This window comes from Cherax quadricarinatus, chromosome 9 (genome assembly GCF_038502225.1).
Source record: "Cherax quadricarinatus isolate ZL_2023a chromosome 9, ASM3850222v1, whole genome shotgun sequence".
Classification (NCBI taxonomy): Eukaryota; Metazoa; Arthropoda; class Malacostraca; order Decapoda; family Parastacidae; genus Cherax; species Cherax quadricarinatus.
The window spans coordinates 16,547,136-16,562,511 of record NC_091300.1 but is presented as its reverse complement, the minus strand read 5'-3'; the positions used below and the strand labels follow the sequence as shown (position 1 = coordinate 16,562,511).

Below are 15,376 nucleotides of genomic sequence, written 5' to 3'. Positions count from 1 at the left end.
TTGCTGGTCGCTACCGGGTCCATCCTGTGTGTATGTGTGTGTGTGTGTAAATAGTTCGGTGTTAAATTATTTATTAAATAAAAGAGAGAGAGAGAGAGAGAGAGGGGGGGGGCAGCGAGTACCAAGCTTCTATACTATAAGACGGGCAGTAATGAGTAGCGTTACTCATCCTGTGAGTGAACATAGCAAAATAAAGACAATAATGAGTAGCGTTACTCATCCTATGAGTGAACATAGCAAAATAAAGACAGTACTGAGTAGCGTCACTCATCCTGTGAGTGAACATATCAAAATAAAGGCAGTAATGAGTAGCGTTACTCATCTTGTGAGTGTGTTTTTATCCTCCTCACCACACGCTTGACAATTCTTTCTACTGTTGGAGTTGCCACACCATCCAGGCACTCGCACAGGTAACTTAAACATATCCTGGCCACCACCGTCTCCAATTTTCTATGTCCTTCTTACTTACCATGAACATAATTCACGTAATGTCAGATTACTGCCCAGACTCATTATTTACTAACCTACGACCCTCAATGACCTCATCCTCCAGATTTATTAATTTGTATCGTTCCTAGTTATCTTGTGTTTTTCTTGTGCTGACAGTCGTGGCAGTTCATCAGCACTCACGTAGCCAGTCAAGTTAACGTCAAATTCAGTGGTAAGAAAAGATTTCAGTAAGTGTAATGGACTTTTATCTTAATCTGTCAACAAATTCGGCCGTCAAATGTTTGTTTCAACAAAATATAATTATTAAAAAATTGACTGTCCTGAAATTATTTACTATAATATCTGGGTATATTATGATGGTATAAAAGAAACTAATCTAGGTATTTTACGGTTGTATAAAAATTTAAGAATTCTTCAATTTAACCTCTGACCTTATTAAAAAAATTGGCATTTGTGAAGTTTACCTCAGGATTCTCTCGTGTGTGTGTGTGTACTCACCTAATTGTGGTTGCAGGGGTCGAGACTCAGCTCCTGGCCCCACCTCTTCACTGATCGCTACTGGGTCCTCTCTCTCTCTGCTTCCTGAGCTTTGTCATACCTCTTCTTAAAACTATGTATGGTTCCTGCCTCCACTACTTCACTTGCTAGGCTATTCCACTTGCTGACAACTCTATGACTGAAGAAATACTTCCTAACGTCCCTGTGACTCGTCTGAGTCTTCAGCTTCCAGTTGTGACCCCTTGTCCCTGTGTCCCCTCTCTGGAACATCCTATCTCTGTCCACCTTGTCTATTCCCCGCAGTATCTTGTATGTCGTTATCACGTCTCCCCTGACCCTTCTGTCCTCCAGTGTCGTCAGTCCGATTTCCCTTAACCTTTCCTCGTACGACATTCCCTTGAGCTCTGGGACTAGCCTTGTTGCAAACCTTTGTACTTTCTCTAACTTCTTGACGTGCTTGACCAGGTGTGGGTTCCAGACTGGTGCTGCATACTCTAGTATGGGCCTAACATACACAGTGTACAGTGTCTTGAACGATTCCTTATTAAGGTATTGGAACGCTATTCTCAGGTTTGCAAGGCGCCCGTATGCTGCAGCAGTTATTTGGTTGGTGTGTGCCTCCGGTGATGTGCTCGGTGTTATGGTCACCCCAAGGTCTTTCTCCCTGAGCGAGGTCTGTAGTCTTTGTCCACCTAGCCTATACTCTGTCTGCGGTCTTCTTTGCCCCTCCCCAATCTTCATGACTTTGCATTTGGCTGGATTGAATTCGAGAAGCCAGTTACTGGACCACATGTCCAGCCTGTCCAGGTCTCTTTACAGTCCTGCCTCATCCTCGTCCGATTTAATTCTTCTCATCAACTTCACATCATCTGCAAAACAGGGACACTTCAGAGTCTATTCCTTCCATCATGTCGTTCACATATATCAAAAATAGCACTGGTCCTAGAACTGACCCCTGTGGGACCCCGCTCGTAACAGGCGCCCACTGTGATACTTCTTCACGTACCATGACTGGTTGCTGCCTCCCTGTCAGGTATTCCCTTATCCACTGCAGTGCCCTCCCTTTTACATGCGCCTGATCCTCCAGCTTCTGCACTAATCTCTTGTGGGGAACTGTGTCAAAGGCCTTCCTGCAGTCTAGGAAAACGCAATCTACCGACCCCTCTCTCTCGTGTCTTCTGTTACCTTGTCATAAAACTCCAGGAGGTTTGTGATACAGGATTTGCCTTCCATGAACCCATGCTGGTTTTCATTTATAATCTTGTTCCTTTCCAGGTGTTCGACCACTCTCCTCCTGATAATCTTCTCGATGACTTTGCACACAATACATGTCAGAGACACAGGTCTGTAGTTTAGTGCCTCGTTTCTGTTCCCTTTCTTAAATATGGGGACTACATTAGTTGTCTTCCATTTCTCAGGTAGTTGCCCAGTTTCAAGGGATGTGTTGAAAATTGTGGTTAGAGGCACGCACAGCATCTCTGCTCCTTCTCTAAGGACCCATGGGGAGATGTTGTCCGGTCCCATCGCCTTTGAGGTGTCAAGGTCACTTAAGAGCTTCTTCACCTCCTCCTCAGTTGTTCGTATGTCATCCAACACTTGTTGGTATATTCCCTCTTGATGTTCCCTTCTGTGCTGTCTTCACACAGCCCTTCCTGTCTCTACTGTAAAAACTTCCTTAAATCTCCTGTTCAGCTCCTCACATACCTCCTGATCATTTCTTGTGAGTTCTCCACCTTCTGTCCTTAATCTGATCACCTGGTCTTTGACTGTTGTCTTCCTTCTGATGTGGCTATGCAACAGTTTCGGGTCAGCCTTGATTCTCGATGCTATGTCATTTTCATGCTGTCGCTGGGCCTCCCTCCTTACCTGTGCATACTCATTCCTGGCTCTGCGACTGATCTCCCTATTTTCGTGTGTTCTCTGCCTTCTGTACTTTTCCCATTCTCTATTGCACTTTGTTTTTGCCTCCTTACACCGTCGGGTAAACCAGGGGCTCGTTCCGGTCTTCCCGTTGTTACTGTTGCCCTTGGGAATAAACTTTTCCACTGCCTCCTTGCATTTTGTTGTTACATATTCCATCATTTCATTTACTGGCTTTCCTGCCAGTTCTCTGTCCCACTGGACCTCCCGCAGGAAGTTCTTCAACCCTATGTAGTCCCCTCTTTTATAGTCAGGCTTTTCCTATTCAACTCCTGTTATTCTCTCCACTTGCAGCTCTACTATGTATTCAAAGCACAGAACCACGTGGTCGCTAGCTCCTAGGGGACTCTCATACTTGATGTCCTCAATGTCTGAGCTGCCCAGGGTGAACACAAGGTCCAATCTTGCTGGTTCATCCTCCCCTCTCACTCTGGTAGTGTCCTTAACATGTTGGTGCATGAGGTTTTCCAGCACCACGTCCAACATCCTGGCTCTCCATGTTTCGGGGCCCCCATGTGGCTCCAGGTTTTCCCAGTCGATCTCCCTGTGGTTGAAATCCCCCATAACCAGCAACTTTGCTCTGTTGGAATGAGCTCTTCTTGCCACCTCAGCAAGTGTGTCCACCATTGCTCTGTTGCTCTCTTCATATTCCTCTCTTGGCCTCCTGCAGTTCTGTGGTGGATTATACATCACTGCAATGACCATTTTGTGTTCCCCAGACTGAAGTGTACCTGCTATGTAGTCTCTTTCTCCCGTCTCATCTATGCCTTCCATTTTCTCGAATTTCCATCTGTTTTTTACGAGCAGAGCAACCCCACCTCCCCCCCTGCCCCTTCTATCTTTCCTCATGATCTGGTATCCTGGTGGGAAGATTGCATCTGTTATTGTCTCCGTGAGTTTTGTTTCTGTAACTGCTATGATGTCTGGGGACTTCTCATTGATTCTTTCTTGCCATTCCTCATGTTTATTCGTTAATCCATCTGCATTTGTGTACCAAACCTTCAACTTCTGTTCTAATACTGTAACTGTGGTGCAGAGGGTGGAAACAGAGGGATCGGTGTGTGATGGTTGGTTTGGATTGTTCAGTTGCCTTGGGGGTGTCGTGGCTGGAGTCCTTCTGCAGGTGTTTCTGGGGGGTGTGCTTGTCCTTCCATTTGATCCTGGGTTATTCTGCTCTCCTTTTTCATTTCCTCCCATTTCTCCTTTCGTTTTTGAACTCTCTCTTTCATCGTCTTCCTTTCGTCCTGTGTTCTGTCTCGATCGAGGTACACACTCCGGAACTCCTGCTTGCCTCTCAGCCGTGCTTTCTCCTGCAGGATCATGGTTCGGGTTGATTCTGCCTTGAAAATTACTTTGAGAGGCCGATTCCTTTTCTTTGTGAACCACCCAATTCTCCGAAAATTTGACACCTGGGTCATGTCCCCCTCGCCTATCACCTTCATGATATCTTCAATCGTTTTTTTCTCCTCCTGCTTTCTTTCATTGTAAGTTTCCCCTTTAGCTTCGACTAGCCCATAGACAAACACGGATCTCTCCCTTTCCACCTGTGTGTGTGTGTGTGTGTGTGTGTGTGTGTGTGTGTGTGTGTGTGTGTGTGTGTGTGTGTGTGTGTATGTGTGTGTGTGTGTGTGTGTGTGTGTGTATGTGTGTGTGTGTGTGTACTCACCTAGTTGTACTCACCTAGTTGAGGTCGCAGGGGTCGAGTCCAAGCTCCTGGCCCCGCCTCTTCACTGGTCACTACTAGGTCACTCTCCCTGAAATGTGAGCTTTATCGTACCTCTGCTTAAAGCTATGTATGGATCCTGCCTCCACTGCATCTCTTCCCAAACTATTCCACTTCCTGACTACTCTGTGGCTGAAGAAATACTTCCTAACATCCCTGTGATTCATCTGTGTCTTCAGCTTCCAACTGTGTCCCCTTGTTGCTGTGTCCAGTCTCTGGAACATCCTGTCTTTGTCCACCTTGTCAATTCCTCTCAGTATTTTGTAAGTCGTTATCATGTCCCCCCTATCTCTCCTGTCCTCCAGTGTCGTCAGGTTGATTTCCCTCAACCTCTCCTCGTAGGACATACCTCTTAGCTCTGGGACTAGTCTTGTGGCAAACCTTTGCACTTTCTCTAGTTTCTTTACATGCTTGGCTAGGTGTGGGTTCCAAACTTGTGCCGCATACTCCAATATGGGCCTAACGTACACGGTGTACAGGGTCCTGAACGACTCCTTATTAAGATGTCGGAATGCTGTTCTGAGGTTTGCCAGGCGCCCATATGCTGCAGCAGTTATTTGGTTGATGTGCGCTTCATGAGATGTGCCTGGTGTTATACTCACCCCAAGATCTTTTTCCTTGAGTAAGGTTTGTAGTCTCTGGCCCCCTAGACTGTACTCCGTCTGCGGTCTTCTTTGCCCTTCCCCAATCTTCATGACTTTGCACTTGGTGGGATTGAACTCCAGGAGCCAATTGCTGGACCAGGTCTGCAGCCTGTCCAGATACCTTTGTAGTTCTGCCTAGTCTTCGATCGAATGAATTCTTCTCATCAACTTCACGTCATCTGCAAACAGTGACACCTCAGAGTTTATTCCTTCTGTCATGTCGTTCACAAATACCAGAAACAGCACTGGTCCTAGGACTGACCCCTGTGGGACCCCGCTGGTCACAGGTGCCCACTCTGACACCTCGCCATGTACCATTAATCGCTGTTGTCTTCCTGACAAATATTCCCTGATCCATTGTAGTGCCTTCCCTGTTATCCCTGCTTGGTCCTCCAGTTTTTGTACTAATCTCTTGTGTGGTACTGTGTCAAACGCCTTCTTGCAGTCCAAGAAAATGCAATCCACCCACCCCTCTCTCTCTTTTGTCTTACTGCTGTCACCTTGTCATAGAACTCCAGTAGGTTTGTGACACATGATTTCCCGTCCCTGAAAACATGTTGGGTGCTGTTGATGAGATCATTCCTTTCTAGGTGTTCCACCACTCTTCTGATAATCTTCTCCATGACTTTGCATACTATACATGTCAGTGACACTGGTCTGTAGTTTAGTGCTTCATGTCTGTCTCCTGTTTTAAAGATTGGGACTACATTTGCTGTCTTCCATGCCTCAGGCAATCTCCCTGTTTCGATAGACGTATTGAATATTGTTGTTAGGGGTACACATAGCGCCTCTGCTCCCTCTCTCAGGACCCATGGAGAGATGTTATCTGGCCCCATTGCCTTTGAGGTATCTAGCTCACTCAAAAGCCTCTTCACTTCTTCCTCGGTTGTGTGTACCGTGTCCAGCACCGGGTGATGTGCCACACCTCTCCGCCTCTCTGGAGCCCCTTCTGTCTCCTCCGTGAACACTTCTTTGAATCTCTTGTTGAGTTCCTCACATACTTCACGGTCATTTCTTGTTGTCTCTCCTCCTTCCTTTCTTAGCCTGATTACCTGGTCCTTGACTGTTGTTTTCCTCCTGATGTGGCTGTATAACAGCTTCGGGTCAGATTTGGCTTTTGCTGCTATGTCGTTTTCATATTGTCGTTGGGCCTCCCTTCTTATCTGTGCATATTCGTTTCTGGCTCTACGACTGCTCTCCTTATTCTCCTGGGTCCTTTGCCTTCTGTATTTCTTCAATTCCCTAGCACACTTGGTTTTTGCCTCCTTGCACCTTTGGGTGAACCATGGGCTCATCCTGGCTTTTTCCTTTTTCCTGTTTCCCTTGGGTACAAACCTCTCCTCAGCCTCCTCGCACATTGTTGCTACATATTCCATCATCTCATTAACTGGCTTCCCTGCCAGTTCTCTGTCCCACTGAACCTCGTTCAGGAAGTTCCTCATTCCCGTGTAGTCCCCTTTCCTGTAGTTTGGTTTCATTTGTCCTGGCCTTCCTGCTTCTCCCTCCACTTGTAGCTCTACTGTGTATTCGAAGCTCAAAACCACATGATTGCTGGCCCCAAGGGGTCTTTTATATGTGATGTCCTCAATATCTGCACTGCTCAAGGTGAATACTAAGTCCAGTCTTGCTGGCTCATCCTCTTCTCTCTCTCTTGTAGTGTCCCTTACGTGTTGTTACATGAAGTTTTTCAGTACCACCTCCATCATCTTAGCCCTCCATGTATCTTGGCCCCCATGTGGCTCCAAGTTCTCCCAGTCGATCTCCTTGTGGTTAAAGTCGCCCATGATCAGGAGCTTTGCCCTGCATGCATGAGCTCTTCTGGCCACTGCAGCCAGTGTGTCAACCATCGCTCTATTGCTCTCGTCATACTCATGCCCTGGTCTCCTGCTCTTCTGTGGTGGGTTATACATCACTGCAATTACCACCTTGGGACCTCCAGAGTGAAGCGTTCCCGCTATATAATCACTTTCTTCTCCGCTGTCTCCTCTCTCCAGCTCATCAAAATTCCATCGGTGTTTGATCAGCAGTGCCACTCCTCCACCCCCCTGTTCCTTCTGTCTTTTCTCAGGATCTGGTATCCCTTTGGAAAGATGGCATCTGTTATCATACCTGTAAGCTTGGTTTCTGTGAGCGCTATGATGTCCGGTGATGTCTCTTTGACTCTTTCGTGCCACTCCTCCCACTTGTTTGTTATTCCATCAGCATTTGTGTACCATACCTTCAGTTTCCTTTCCAATACTGTGGTTTGGGGGGCCTGTAGGGGTGGGAGACCTGGTAGCATACTGTGGGATTCTATGGTTGGGGGTTGGGTGGAAGCTGTAGGTATGGATTGTAGTGTGTGTTGGGTTGGTGTGATAGGTTGTGGGGTTCTGAGGATAGTTGTGTGTGTGCTTGCCCTTGCTTCTCTGTTCTGCTCTGACTGACCTCTGCTGGTTCCATCCTTGTTTCCTTTCCTATCTCCTTTCTCTTTTTTGTCCTCTCCCTCAGCTGCTGTCTCTCTGTTTGTGTTCTGTCTTTGTCTAGGAACATCTTCTTGCACTCTTCCGAGTTTTTCAACCTTGGTTTCTCTTGGAGGATCCTGTTCCTCACTGTTTCTGTCCTGAGAATCAGCTTGATCGGTCGGTTTCTCCCCTTCAAGTACCCCCCTATTCTCTGAAAATTTACAATCGCGTCCATGTCTTCTCCCCTATTTCCATGATGATTTTCCCAATCTCCTTTCTTTCTTCCTGCCGTCTTTCAATGTGTGTCTTTCCCTCTCTCTCCCGAAGCCCATGGATAAACACTGATTTTGCCCTTTCCTCCTCCCATTGCCTCTCCTTATGTGACTCTTGTTCCTATCTGTATATGGTCATTTTCTCCCTTGATTTTTCCAGTGGCTCTTGGTAGCATGGTTGTGCCTCAGCATTCGACTTATCTCCCTCTCTATCTGCACCCAGCTGCTCTTCCCTTTTACTCCCTGACCCTTCTTTGCAGGCTGATATGACCTTAGCATAATTCATATCTCCTTCCTTCCTGGTCTTCCTCTCAGCTTCATATGCTGTGTCTTCTCTGGTCACTGCCCCTGAGACTTGCTTCAGCCTGTTTACCTCAAATTCTAGGACCCTTACCCTGCCTACTGCAGTTTCGACTTGTGCCTCCCATTTATTCGTCTCCTTCTCCAACCTCTTTTCCCATTTTGCAGAGAGCTCTTTCTCCATTTTTTCAGAAAGCTCTCTTAATTTTCTCTCCCATTCTTGCTCCATCCTTTTCCACTGCTCCTCCATCCATTCCTCCCTACCAGTACCATTGTCATCTGATCCCTGATTCCTACGAGTCTCAACCATTTTTTTTAGTGAAGGAGAGAGAAATAGAGTGAAAGAGGGAGAAAGAAAGAGAGAGAGAGAGAAAGAAAGATAAAAAGAGGGGAAATGTAGAAGGAGAGAGAGGGGGAGAGTGAAAAGGGAAAGGGGGAGAGAGTGAGAGAGAGAGAGAGAGAGAGAGAGAGAGAGAGAGAGAGAGAGAGAGAGAGAGAGAGAGAGAGAGAGAGAATGAGAGAAGGGAAAGATAGGAGAGGGGAGAGAGTGAGAAGGGAAAAGAGAGAGAGAGAGAGAGAGAGAGAGAGAGAGAGAGAGAGAGAGAGAAGGAGAGAAGGGAAAGATAGGAGAGGGGAGAGAGTGAGAAGAGAAAAGAGAGAGAGAGAGAGAGAGAGAGAGAGAGAGAGAGAGAGAGAGAGAGAGAGAGAGAGAGAGAGAGAGAGAGAGAGAGAGAGAGGAAGAGAGAGGAAGAGAGAGAAGAGATAGAGAGAGGGAGAGAGAGAGGAAGAGAGAAAAAGAGGAAGAAAGTGAGAGAGAGGAAGAGAGAGAGAGGAAGAGAGAGAGAGAGGAAGAGAAAGAGAGAGAGGAAGAGAGAAAGGAAGAGAGAGAGAAGAAGAGAAAGAGGAATAGAGAGAGAGGAAGGGAGAGAGGAAGAGAGAGAGGAAGAGAGAGAGAGAGGAAGAGACAGAAAGAGTGAGTGAGAGAGAGAGAGAGAGAGAGAGAGAGAGAGAGAGAGAGAGAGAGAGAGAGAGAAGAATAGAGAGAGAGAGGAAGAGAGGAAAAGAGACAAAGAGGCAGGAAGAGAAGGAAGGGTTAGAGGGTCAATTCACATAAAGGTGTGAAATCCTGTATATGTGTGTGTATATGTATGTGTGTGTGTATGTGTGTGCATGCTACAGCTATTCAAGTGCCTAACAGCAGATCCTGTTCTCACCTAGTGTGTGTGTATGTGTGTGTGTATGCGTGCGTTTATGTAAGCAGTCCTTATTTCCCTCGTATGTACTACATATGTTTTGCATATGTACCCAATCTCTTGATTCCCACTGTACTGTCTTGTGCGCCTAAAATTACATAAATTCACATAAAGGTGTGAAATCCTGTGTGTGTGTGTGTGTGTGTGTGTGTGTGTGTGTGTGTGTGTGTGTGTGTGTGTGTGTGTGTGTGTGTGTGTGTGTGTGTGTGTGTGTGTGTGTGTGTGTGTGTGTGTGTGTGTGTGTGTGTGTATACGTATGTTTATGTAAGCAGTCCTTGTTTCCCTCGTATGTACTACATATGTTTTGCATATGTACCCAATCTCTTGGTTCCCACTGTACTGTCTTGTGCCTAAAATTACATTCAATTCTGTATGTTAGGCTTCGCTAGGCTACCTCTGCTTAACTCTCCTACACCTCAATAAATTCTATTAAATGCCAGTAAATGCTGCTTATTCTAATTCTGATAGCTCGAGGAGAGTGACCCCCAATTTCCAGCTAGAGACTGGTGCTGACCCCATGCAACTCAGACTAGGTGAATATTACGTGCGGCTGGCAGTGGAGTAATGTTGTCGTCCCCCCTGGGTCCCAGTAGTTGAAAAATGCTTGATGCTTCTCGGTAATTTTTCCACTAACTTCCTGTAGGCACTGTAGTCTCTAGCTCCTCTAATTTTTTTTCACTCACTCACTGTATTTACTGACACATCTATACATATTTCTTATCTCCCTGATCTTGAGTCGCACTTATTCTTCAAATACCCCACTGCGTTATTATGGTAACAGTATTTAGGGCTGACACAACCGTTCACCTTCCTTCCAACGGCCCCCACATAGTAACTCGCTATTTACTATGTTTGCTTTTCTGTGATCACTTATATTTCCTTTTTTCGGGGCTTAAGTGATTATATTCACTCTTATGCGTGCACACGCCTATATCCCACACTCTATTCCTTATGGTACAGTCAGAAATTACCACCAAAACACGAGCTCAAACAGCCTGACTCCTCCACGAGTGTGTGTGTGTGTGTGTGTGTACTCACCTATTTGTACTCACCTATTTGTGGTTGCAGGGGTCGAGTCTTAGCTCCTGGCCCCGCCTCTTCACCGGTTGCTACTGGGCCCTCTCTCTCCCCGCTCCATGAGCTTTATCAAACCTCGTCTTAAAACTGTGTATGGTTCCTGCCTCCACTACGTCATTTTCTAGGCTATTTCACTGCCTTACAACTCTATGACTGAAGAAATACTTCCTAATATCTCTCTGACTCATTTGTGTCTTCAACTTCCAATTGTGGCCTCTTGTTTCTGTGTCCCCTCCCTGGAACATCCTGTATTTTATATGTCGTTATCATGTCTCCCCTGACCCTCCTGTCCTCCAGTGTCGTCAGGCCGATTTCCCTTAATCTTTCTTCATAGGACATTCCCCTTAGCTCTGGAACTAACCTTGTGGCAAACCTTTGTACTTTCTCTAGTTTCTTGACGTGCTTTATCAAGTGCGGGTTCCAAACAGGTGCTGCATACTCCAGTATGGGCCTGACATACACGGTGTACAGTGTCATGAACGATTCCTTACTAAGGTATCGGAATGCTGTTCTCAGGTTTGCCAGGCGCCCATATGCTGCAGCAGTTATCTGATTGATGTGTGCTTCCGGAGACATGCTCGGTGTTATACTCACCCCAAGATCTTTCTCCTTGAGTGAGGTTTGCAGTCTTTGGCCACCTAGCCTATACTCTGTCTGTGGTCTTCTGTGCCCTTCCCCTATCTTCATGACTTTGCATTTGGCAGGATTAAATTCGAGAAGCCATTTGCTGGACCAGGTGTCCAGTCTGTCCAGGTCTCTTTGAAGTCCTGCCTGGTCCTCATCAGATTTAATTCTCCTCATTAACTTCACATCATCTGCAAACAGGGACACTTCTGAGTCTAACCCTTCCATCATGTCGTTCATGTCCATCGTGTGTGTGTGTGTGTGTGTGTGTGTGTGTGTGTGTGTGTGTGTGTGTGTGTGTGTGTGTGTGTGTGTGTGTGTGTGTGTGTGTGTGTGTGCGCGTGTGTGTGTGTGTGTGTATGTGTGTATGTGTGTGTGTGTGTGTGTGTGTGTATGTGTGTGTGTGTGTGTGTACTCACCTAGTTGTACTCACCTAGTTGAGGTTGCGGGGGTCGAGTCCGAGCTCCTGGCCCCGCCTCTTCACTGATCGCCACTAGGTCACTCTCCCTAAGCCGTGAGCTTTATCATACCTCTGCTTAAAGCTATGTATGGATCCTGCCTCCACTACATCGCTTCCCAAACTATTCCACTTACTGACTACTCTGTGGCTGAAGAAATACTTCCTAACATCCCTGTGATTCATCTGTGTCTTCAGCTTCCAACTGTGTCCCCTTGTTACTGTGTCCAATCTCTGGAACATCCTGTCTTTGTCCACCTTGTCAATTCCTCTCAGTATTTTGTATGTCGTTATCATGTCCCCCCTATCCCTCCTGTCCTCCAGTGTCGTCAGGTTGATTTCCCTTAACCTCTCCTCGTAGGACATACCTCTTAGCTCTGGGACTAGTCTTGTTGCAAACCTTTGCACTTTCTCTAGTTTCTTCACGTGCTTGGCTAGGTGTGGGTTCCAAACTGGTGCCGCATACTCCAATATGGGCCTAACATACACGGTGTACAGGGTCCTGAATGATTCCTTATTAAGATGTCGGAATGCTGTTCTGAGGTTTGCTAGGCGCCCATATGCTGCAGCAGTTATTTGGTTGATGTGCGCTTCAGGAGATGTGCCTGGTGTTATACTCACCCCAAGATCTTTTTCCTTGAGTGAGGTTTGTAGTCTCTGACCCCCTAGACTGTACTCCGTCTGCGGCCTTCTTTGCCCTTCCCCAATCTTCATGACTTTGCACTTGGTGGGATTGAACTCCAGGAGCCAATTGCTGGACGAGGTCTGCAGCCTGTCTAGATCCCTTTGTAGTTCTGCCTGGTCTTCGATCGAGTGAATTCTTCTCATCAACTTCACGTCATCTGCAAACAGGTGTGTGTGTACTCACCTATTTGTACTCACCTATTTGTGGTTGCAGGGGTCGAGTCCTAGCTCCTGGCCCCGCCTCTTCACCGGTTGCTACTAGACCCTCTCTCTCCCCGCTCCATGAGCTTTATCAAACCTCGTCTTAAAACTGTGTATGGTTCCTGCCTCCACTACGTCATTTTCTAGGCTATTCCACTGCCTTACAACTCTATGACTGAAGAAATACTTCCTACTATCTCTCTGACTCATTTGTGTCTTGTGTGTGTGTGTGTGTGTGTGTGTGTGTGTGTGTGCACTCATCTAACTGTACTCACCTAATTGTGGTTGCAGGGGTCGAGACTCAGCTCCTGGCCCCGCCTCTTAACTGATCACTACTAGGTCCTCTCTCTCTCTCTGCCTTCCAGAACTTTGTCATACCTCGTCTTAAAGCTATGTATGATTTTGTCCAGGTAGTCGGGAATTATACGCAGGAAGGAATACATATAAATAACCTCATAGGGGACAGGAGCCGTAGTGGGGAAACAAGTGTAGTCAAAGATAAGATAAAACCAATATTGCAAACTAGAAATACCGCAGGAAATAGCAAACAAGAGGACTCCAATAGCAATAGTGAGGATATATTACCAAAAACAACTGGTGGGAGCTCCATTGTTGGTGCTAGGGAGGATAGAAGTAAGACAGGGAAACATGCACCAACAGGGAATACAGTCACAGAAACCCAAGGCAAGCGGAAACCAAGCCTGTGCACATACTATGCACTTGGTATCTGCTGGCATGGGAAATCTGGAAAAACAAATGGGACGTGCAACTATGACCACCCTAGAAAATGCCATGCACATATGACAACAGGAAAATGCAAACTCCCTTCCTGTAAGCTTTTTCACCCTGAACTGTGTACCTCTTCAGTACAGGAAAGACTGTGCTATAACTTAAATTGCCAGGCATACCATCTAAAGGGGACAAAAAGATACAAAACATCCAGGCCATGGGAAAACCTGGGTAGCCACAGCCACTCAAGAGGGAGAGGTTTTTTAGTGCCAGGAAGGAAAAAAAACTGGCAGGAAATGGCAGAAATCGTACACCAAATCCAGTCATTCCTGGAGTGGAACCACAGTCGATGGCCTCCACTCCAAACCAACAGATACAGATACTAATGCCGGAAAAAAAATCCCCCCCCAGTACCAACAATACCACCAGTCCGATAACATTCTTCTTTGCAAATATACAGGGTCTAAAGCCAGCAACAAACAACAAAATACCTTTCATCCGTGGACTGCTTGCAGAGGCAAAGGCAATGTTCGCGGCTTTCACTGAGACCCACATAAAGGATCACTTGGACAACGAAATATGGATCCCAGGTTACAACCTATACAGATGTGACAGAGTGAACAGGCAAAAGGGGGGGGGGGGGTTGGCCTGTACATTGCAGAGTCACTTGTTTGCACAGAACTGCTTAATGCCTCAAATGATGTAGTGGAAGTTTTAGCAGTAAAGGTCGAGAACCAAAACCTAGTCATTGTGGTAGTCTACAAGCCTCCGGATGCAACATCCCAGCAATTCCAGGAACAGCTGTTAAAAATTGACCACTGTCTGGAAAATCTTCCAGCTCCTGCACCCAACATCTTGCTCCTGGGGGATTTCAACTTAAGGCACCTAAAATGGAGGAATATAGCAAATAATATTATTGCAGTAATAACACCAGGAGGCAGCTCTGATGAAAACTCACACTCACGCGAGCTTTTAAATCTCTGCACAAAATTCAATTTAAACCAACAAATAATAGAGCCTACTAGACTGGAGAATACACTAGACCTCATCTTCACTAACAATGATGATCTGATAAGAAATGTCACCATATCAAAAACAATATACTCAGATCACAACATAATTGAGGTTCAGACATGTATGCGTGGAGCCCCAGACCGACAAAATGAGACTAGTCACGAGGGAGCATTCACCAAATTCAACTTCAATAACAAAAACATAAAGTGGGACCAAGTAAACCAAGTCCTAACCGATATAAGCTGGGAAGATATACTAAGCAACACAGACCCCAACTTATGCCTAGAACAGATTAACTCGGTGGCACTCGATGTATGCACAAGGCTTATTCCTCTAAGAAAAAGGAGGAGTAGATGTAAAATAGAAAGAGACAGGCGCTCCCTTTACAGGCGACGGAAAAAAATAACAGAGCGGCTAAAAGAGGTCAATATATCTGAAATGCGTAGGGAGACACTGGTCAGAGAAATAGCAAGCATCGAACTTAAGCTAAAAGAATCCTTTAGGAGTCAGGAATCGCGGGAAGAACTAAAAGCCATAAATGAAATCGAAAGAAACCCAAAGTATTTCTTCTCCTATGCCAAATCAAAATCGAGAACAACGTCCAGTATTGGGCCCCTACTTAAACAAGATGGGTCCTACACAGATGACAGCAAGGAAATGAGTGAGCTACTCAAGTCCCAATATGACTCAGTTTTTAGCAAGCCGCTAACCAGACTGAGAGTCGAAGATCAAAATGAATTTTTTGTGAGAGAGCCACAAAATTTGATTAACAAAAGCCTATCCGATGTTATCCTGACGCCAAATGACTTCGAACAGGCGATAAATGACATGCCCATGCACTCTGGCCCAGGGCCAGACTCATGGAACTCTGTGTTCATCAAGAACTGCAAGAAGCCCCTATCACGAGCCTTTTCCATCCTATGGAGAGGGAGCATGGACACGGGGGTCGTTCCACAGTTACTAAAATCAACAGACATAGCCCCACTCCACAAAGGGGGCAGTAAAGCAACAACAAAGAACTACAGACCAATAGCACTAACATCCCATATCATAAAAATCTTTGAAAGGGTCCTAAGAAGCAAGATCACC

The 15,376-nt window shown here is 46.1% G+C and overlaps 1 protein-coding gene across 1 annotated transcript in view; it reads right to left on the bottom strand.

Annotated features, from left to right (window-relative positions):
• Nucleotides 1-10,804, bottom strand: part of LOC128692281 (organic cation transporter protein) — a 123,156-nt gene extending 112,352 nt beyond the window's left edge. The window contains exon 1 of the mRNA XM_070083265.1: nt 10,473-10,804. The gene's annotated coding sequence lies outside the window, so the exon portion shown is untranslated. The remainder of the gene's footprint in view (nt 1-10,472) is intronic.
• Nucleotides 10,805-15,376: the final 4,572 nt, after the last annotated feature.